This window comes from Labrus bergylta, chromosome 6, assembly GCF_963930695.1.
Source record: "Labrus bergylta chromosome 6, fLabBer1.1, whole genome shotgun sequence".
NCBI lineage: Eukaryota > Metazoa > Chordata > Actinopteri > Labriformes > Labridae > Labrus > Labrus bergylta.
In genome coordinates this window covers 2,120,246-2,127,745 of record NC_089200.1, presented here as the reverse complement: position 1 = coordinate 2,127,745, position 7,500 = coordinate 2,120,246, and the positions used below count along the sequence as shown (strand labels likewise).

At 44.2% G+C, this 7,500-nt stretch overlaps 1 protein-coding gene across 2 annotated transcripts in view; it reads right to left on the bottom strand.

Moving 5' to 3' along the window:
* Positions 1-7,500, bottom strand: part of pik3r3b (phosphoinositide-3-kinase, regulatory subunit 3b (gamma)) — a 219,129-nt gene that overhangs the window by 189,886 nt on the left and 21,743 nt on the right. The window lies entirely within an intron of this gene.

Sequence of the window (7,500 nt, the reverse complement as noted above, 5' to 3'; positions counted from 1 at the left end):
CAGGAGAACTACAAGATCACATGAGAACCACAAGATCACATGAGAACTACAAGATCACAAGAGAACTACAAGATCACAGGAGAACTACAAGATCACAGGAGAACAACAAGATCACATGAGAACTACAAGATCACAAGAGAACAAGATCACAAGAGAACTACAAGATCACAGGGAAACTACAAGATCACATGAGAACTACAAGATCACAGGGGAACTACAAGATCACAAGAGAACTACAAGATCACAGGAGAACTACAAGATCACATGAGAACTACAAGATCATGTGAGAACTACAAGATCACAAGAGAACTACAAGATAACAGGAGAACTACAAGATCACATGAGAACAACAAGATCACAGGAGAACAACAAGATCACATGAGAACTACAAGATCACAGGAGAACTACAAGATCACAAGAGAACTACAAGATCACAGGAGAACTACAAGATCACAGGAGAACTACAAGAGCACATGAGAACCACAAGATCACAGGAGAACAACAAGATCACATGAGAACTACAAGATCACAGGAGAACTACAAGATCACAAGAGAACTACAAGATCACAGGGAAACTACAAGATCACAAGAGAACTACAAGATCACAAGAGAACTACAAGATCACAGGGAAACTACAAGAGCATGTGAGAACTACAAGATCACAAGAGAACTACAAGATCACAGGGAAACTACAAGATCACGAGAACTACAAGATCACAGGGGAACTACAAGATCACAAGAGAACTACAAGATCACAAGAGAACTACAAGATCACAGGAGAACTACAAGATCACAAGAGAACTACAAGATCACAGGAGAACTACAAGATCACAAGAGAACTACAAGATCACAGGGAAACTACAAGATCACAAGAGAACTACAAGATCACAAGAGAACTACAAGATCACAAGAGAACTACAAGATCACAGGGAAACTACAAGATCACATGAGAACTACAAGATCACAGGAGAACTACAAGATCACATGAGAACTACAAGATCACAAGAGAACTACAAGATCACATGAGAACTACAAGATCACAGGAGAACTACAAGATCACAGGAGAACTACAAGATCACAAGAGCACTACAAGATCACAAGAGAACTACAAGATCACAAGAGAACTACAAGATCACATGAGAACTACAAGATCACAGGAGAACTACAAGATCACAGGAGAACTACAAGATCACAAGAGCACTACAAGATCACAAGAGAACTACAAGATCACAGGAGAACTACAAGATCACAGGGGAACTACAAGATCACAAGAGAACTACAAGATCACAAGAGAACTACAAGATCACAGGGAAACTACAAGATCACAGGAGAACTACAAGATCACAGGGGAACTACAAGATCACAAGAGAACTACAAGATCACAAGAGAACTACAAGATCACAGGGAAACTACAAGATCAATCCAAGATGAATAAAGAGAACAACATGTCTCTTTGTCTCTCTGAGGATGATTTGTTGTTCATCCTGTTTTGACGTCATGTTGATAAAGTGATGAAAAATACAATCAGGAGTCTGTATGTTGTGTTTTATTTTGAAAATGACCGGATGCTCTATGTTAAATAGCACAGGGATGATTTATAAACTAATGTTGTGAATCTGTGGAAATTAAATCACAGTCCAGGTACCTCGATGTGTGTGAGTGTGTGTGTGTGTGTGTGTGTGTGTGTGTGTGTGTGTGTGTGTGTGTGTGTGTGTGTGTGTGTGTGTGTGTGTGTGTGTGTGTGACGCAGACAGATCACAGTCTGCTGCAGAGCTGACGGACTATATTTCTCTTATCCGAAGCTGTGTTGAGACAATGAAAAGGACTGTGTGTGTGTGTGTGTGTGTGTGTGTGTGTGTGTGTGTGTGTGTGTGTCTGTGTGTCTGTGTGTCTGTGTGCAAGTGTGTGTGTGTGTGTGTGTGTGTGTCTGTGTGCAAGTGTGTGAATGTGCGTGTGTGTGCATGTGTCAAGAGAAGGATAATGTGGAATACAAAAGTGTGATAAACCAGGATTTTCAGAGATTTAGCTGAGCGCTAATACCTCGCTATCGCAATGGACAGATGGGAATTACTAATCTAAGGTGTGTGTGTGTGTGTGTGTGTGTGTGTGTGTGTGTGTGTGAGCACCATCAGATCCCTGACAGCTATGAGTGACAGATGGAGAATTTTTTTTAGAAACTAAAACGCTCATAACAACATCACCTTTCTGAACCTTCTTTATCGGTTCATCGTCTTTAAATTCAAAATAAATAAAGGTTTGTTTGTTGTTGAACATTTTGAGTGTAGAGAGTTTTAACCTTCCTTCAGACTCTCTCTGTTTCCACTCTGTGTTTTTAAATGTGCAGCACAGTGAAGTGTTCATTCTGTTATTCTGATAATCCACCTGGAGGAGTTCAGTGAGCGTGCAGCGAGGTGTCAGCCCTCAAACAAGATGAAGATTACTTTGCTGACGTCAGTGAGATTAATATGAGAGGGGAGAGTGACTCAGCTCATCAGATACCATCTGTTGAAGGTTATCCAGAGGTTTCATGACATTTAGGTTTGTACACATTTACACATCATCATCATCATTTACTAAAATGAGAAAAGAGAAAACAACAAAGGTCACTCGACCACAGTTGAATCAGCTCTGTCCTCCCTCCAAACTTCTTTTTGAGCATGTGAAAACAAAATGCTTGAAAGCTTGGCTGTAGATTCTACATTTAGATGTTGAATCAAGGAAGTGTACCGTGGTTTGAGCACAGATCGGAGCACTCTCAATAGTCAAAGGAACTGGACTTTATCGTGATCGTGATCAGACTAACAGATGTAAACAGAACTATATGCAGTAAACAAGAAATAAATAAATATATACAGAGCTATGTGCAAGTAGGCAAATACTAAATGATAAGTTATTAAGGTGCATGGTGAATAATGGAACAACAGAACTAATATAAACAATATAACTGTAAAGGTAAGAATGAGATAAATAAAGTGACCGTAGTGCAATGATGGATAAGAAACAACAGGAAGTAACCAGAGCTGTATGAATACTGATGTAAAATGGATAGACTAAAGTGATGTAGTGCAGAGGCAAATAGAAAAGGAAGTATTTAGTATTTAGGGGTGAAGCGTGCTTAGATATGGTCCGTATTGCCCAGTGTTAGAGCACCCTTAGGGCGCACTCATCCTAGGCAGTCCAGTTCGTTTGACGAGTGTGAGCGCTCCGACCCGTGCTCAAACATTGTGCACTTCCTTGGCCATGGCACGCTTGGAAGAGGCCTACAACACATGCACATCCACTGACTTACACTTCTAACCCGACTGACATCCAAACCTCATTTTTCTTTTCCATTTAATTCATGTTTTTGTCTCGGCTCCTCATTTCTTATGAGAAGTATCTTGTAAGAAGATACGACCTGCCTGCTACACCCCACACACACAAAGCTTGTAATGCTAGCTCCAGCTGAGAGCTAACAGGATGAGTAGAGTCTCTTTAAGAATAAGGACAACTGCATGGTGGGGGCTTCAACACATCCTAAAAAATGTCTGCCCACCATCCCCGCAGCACGTCAGCAGCCTCTCTTCTCATTCTCCCTCCCTGAAGACATTTGAGGAGGTAAGTAACACTCTTCTTGCTGCTGCGATTAAAAATGAATACAAAAATTTGGAAGCACTCCTGTCGACGCCTCGGAAAAGTTATCTGTTCTAATTTTCACGGAGGAGAAATCCTCTGGGTACCAGGTTCCCCGTCTCCCAATTTCTAAATTCAAACTACAATCCTAATCACTCTGCTATCCTCTCTCTCTCTCCCCCGCAGGCTTAACACTCAGCACTGCACACACACACACACGCACAGTCTTTCAAACTCGTCCTACGCCTGGATCACACCCCGCCCGCCCGCCTGCCTGCTGTTTCATGTCCCCAAAATCCCCCCCCCCTCTCCCCCCCCCTCCCCGGCTCATCATGCCAGCGCTGCAGGAGTGAGCCAGTGTTTCAGCGTTTGATCTTTCTTCTGCAGCCAAGTTCTCTTTTCTTTTTTTGGGAAAGCTTCTGCTGCTGTGAGATTCAGAGACGAGCTTTTAGTCACCAAAGACGACAAAATTGTGTGTGTGTGTGTGTGTGTGTGTGTGTGTGTGTGTGTGTGTGTGTGTGTGTGTGTGTGCAGCGCTGCAGGGATACACACAAAGAGAACTTATTAAGATGGAGAAAAGGAGAGAGAGGGGAGAGTTTACATAACTCCTCACAGCTGGAAGCGAGGCGACCTGCGGCGGAGGAGCTGAGCACAGTTTGAACATTCACAGTGGGAACGAGAGCAGATAAGAAATGTAGGAGGAGGGAGGAGGTTTCACATGAGAGCTGCAGCATGGAAGGAGTTTAAAGACATGCAAAGAAAACATTTCAATATTTATTCTGAGTGAGTCGCTTTTTTTTTTTTTCCTCAGTTAACGAGCAGAACAAGGCCGAGCACAGCTGGACAGCGCTCCTGAACCCCACTTAGCATAAGACCAGATTAAAGCAAGCCATAATAATTGTATCAACATGTTTGATTTTATCTTAACACCAAGACGGGAAATGAGGTGATCTGGCACTACTACAACCCGACGTACCTGACGCCCTCGGACTGTATCGTCCCCACAACCACCGCCGTCCTCATTCACCCACGACCTGCTCCGACCTCCACCTCAGCGGAGAGGAAGTGTGGACAACAGGAACGAGAGGAACACAAAGAAGAAATCCTTCCTGCATCTTATCCCATATGCTCTTTAGTAAAGCGTCTCCAGGTAACACTTGTTATGAATTGGCGCTTTACAAATAATGATTGATTGACTGATTAAAGCGGCTCAGATTGAGTTTCTTGACCACCTTACATCAAACGGCCGACTCTCAGGATTTTACTCTGACTTTGGGAATGTGACTGTGACTTGAAAATCGCTTGAAAAGTCGTTCGGTGTCAGACTTTGTATCAGGAGTTGGAGGCTTTACGTGGTGGAGGGAGCGATCACAGAACAAAACAAACCTGAGACAGGTAGCAAAGGAAGGGAGAGCGCTGGAGAGGAAGAGTTCAGGGAGGTTGTAGTCTGTGGAGAACAGAAGGTGTTTGAGAAGTTTGTTTGAACGAGTCATAAGATGCAGCATTTCAGATGTCTGATGGGAGGATCATCCAGAGGGGCGGGGACTGTGACACACATCACTCTTTTGTCTTTTGTAGATTCATATCGATTCCATGACGCCGTAATATTTGACTCCCAGCCTGTGAGTTCATTTTGTGTTTCACACACACACACACACACACACACACACACACACACACTGTGCTGTGCTCCCTTGCTGGCTCAGCTGATCCTGTCTCTCCCCTGTAACGCCTCTGTTACAACCTCCTCAGAGGATCACTTTGTCCACCCAGTACACTTCAGCAACATTCAGATTGAAGGCAAAATGTCAAAGGGGCGTAAATATCACATCTTGAAACTGAAGCTACTGAAGGCCCCGTGTCCATCGGTGTGGCGTCCGAGGACTGGAGGTTTGGGGATGAGGTGCGTTGGTTTAGGAGGGTCGTTGAGGTACTGAGGGGCGAGGGCGTGGAGGGATTTATAAGAGAGGAGGAGTATTTTGTAACAGTTAAATCTTTAACATGATGTTTTTTAAACTTATTTTTAAACCTCATAAAAACGAGCTTTTTTTTACTTTGAAACAAAGAAGAAGAAAAGCGTTCCAAACGACTTCAGAATCAGGTGAGAGAACTTGGCTCGTTAGAGAGAGAACAGAGGTTGTCAGGTTGAAGGAGACATCATTTGACGGTTAAGGTTGGATGTTTTTAGAGGGATTTAGACACAGAAATCCTTCCTTCCGCTGCCACTCGCTGACTGCTTAATGAAGGCAATTTCACCCTGCAGCTATCAGGCTCTGACACTTCTACTCCTTATCGCCCCGCGCTCGCTCTGTGACAGTGATTGCAGCGAGCGCGGGGGGGGCTTAGAAATTCCTCCATCCTCTTTTTTTCTCACACTCTCTCTCGTCTCTCACTTGCTTATTCCAGTAATTGACGACGATTGGCCCCTTTGTGTAGCGCAGGAGCCGGGGCATGATGAGCTTCTCTCACCTCTAATACCTCGCTCGTCTTTCTCTGCTGCAGGGGTCTAATGACAGCGCGGCGGTGGCTCTGCTCCTTTGAAGAAATGTCGCCCCCTTAACGGCTCAGGGATTTACAGAGATTTAGTGTTCTCACCGGCTGATGATACGATGCACAGGGGCCGCCGGCTCGGTGAGCTGGAGGTTGTCAGGTTCCACCGCCTGATCCATCTGGGTCAGGCGGAGGGGAAAAAAGCAAGAGCTTCCATCTCTGAATTACCTACGGATCAGGGGGTTTGAAAGATGGATTTACAGATAGATTTACAACTCAGGAGACACACGATGAGTGATATGTGAGCGAGGGAGAAAAATAGGTGCTGCCCTTCTCGGGATTTAAAGTCGAGGAGAAAAAAAAAGGGGGTTTTTGTTCAGATATTGCCGCTGCTTTTTCCATCTCTTAAATCAAGTCAAACAGGTCATTTGTCTCCAATTGGTTCAACAGAGAGAGAGAGAGAGAATTATGAAGAAAAGCAGCAGCAGTGAGAGAAGGAAACAAGAGAAGATAAGAAGAGGGGGGGTGCTTTAAAAGCCAAGTAATGAAATGACAAATGGGGAGAATAAATTGCAGAATCGGAGAAAGTATAACAACATTTTTGCAGAGAGGAGAGCGAGGACGGGCTGGAGGTATAGGATTAGATAAGAGGGCGAGGGAGGAGGAGAGAAAGATAAATGAGGAAGAGATGGTTTTAGAGGTAATGGGGTAGTGAAGTGGTGTTTTATTAAATGAGAAAAATAAGTGATGGAGGGAGTGTTCAGGATGGGGGGGGGGGGGTAACATGAACCGCAGCACTTTAAAGTGTGTGTGTCCTAAAACAGCGCGTAATTGAATCTCTCACAGACGCAGCAGCAGAAGATGCATGAGTCGCTTAATGCACGGTGACAAACACACACACACACACACACACACACACACATCGACTGCACGCTGCAAACATGCATGTAATCAAGAAGCGTCTCTGAAATTTCAAATGTCATATTTAGCACACGAGGACAGCACTGCTGCGTTTCCCTCTGTTTGTAATAAAAGAAAAAAGCAAACAGAGCAGCCGAGGGGGGGAAGCACCCTGCTGAGCAAGAGAGACACAGAAAGTGGGTTAGAGAGAGAAGGAAGTGACGGGTGAGACGGCAGAGCTGAAAGATGGAGGCAGTCAGTGAGGAAGATGAAGGAGAAAGAGAGGAGAGAGAGAGAAAGAGAGAAAGGGAGAGAGAGAGAGAGAGTCAGTCAGCGGAGTGAGAAATGAGGTCAGGTCGCACACCAAGCCAGAAAAGATGGAGATGTGAAAACCAAGAGAGAGTGAGGAGGAGAATGCTTAGAAGAACATGTCTGTCACTCAAGTCAGTCATCCATCTGCACACTGGAGTTTCAGGATTATTCTCACAAAAATAAAAT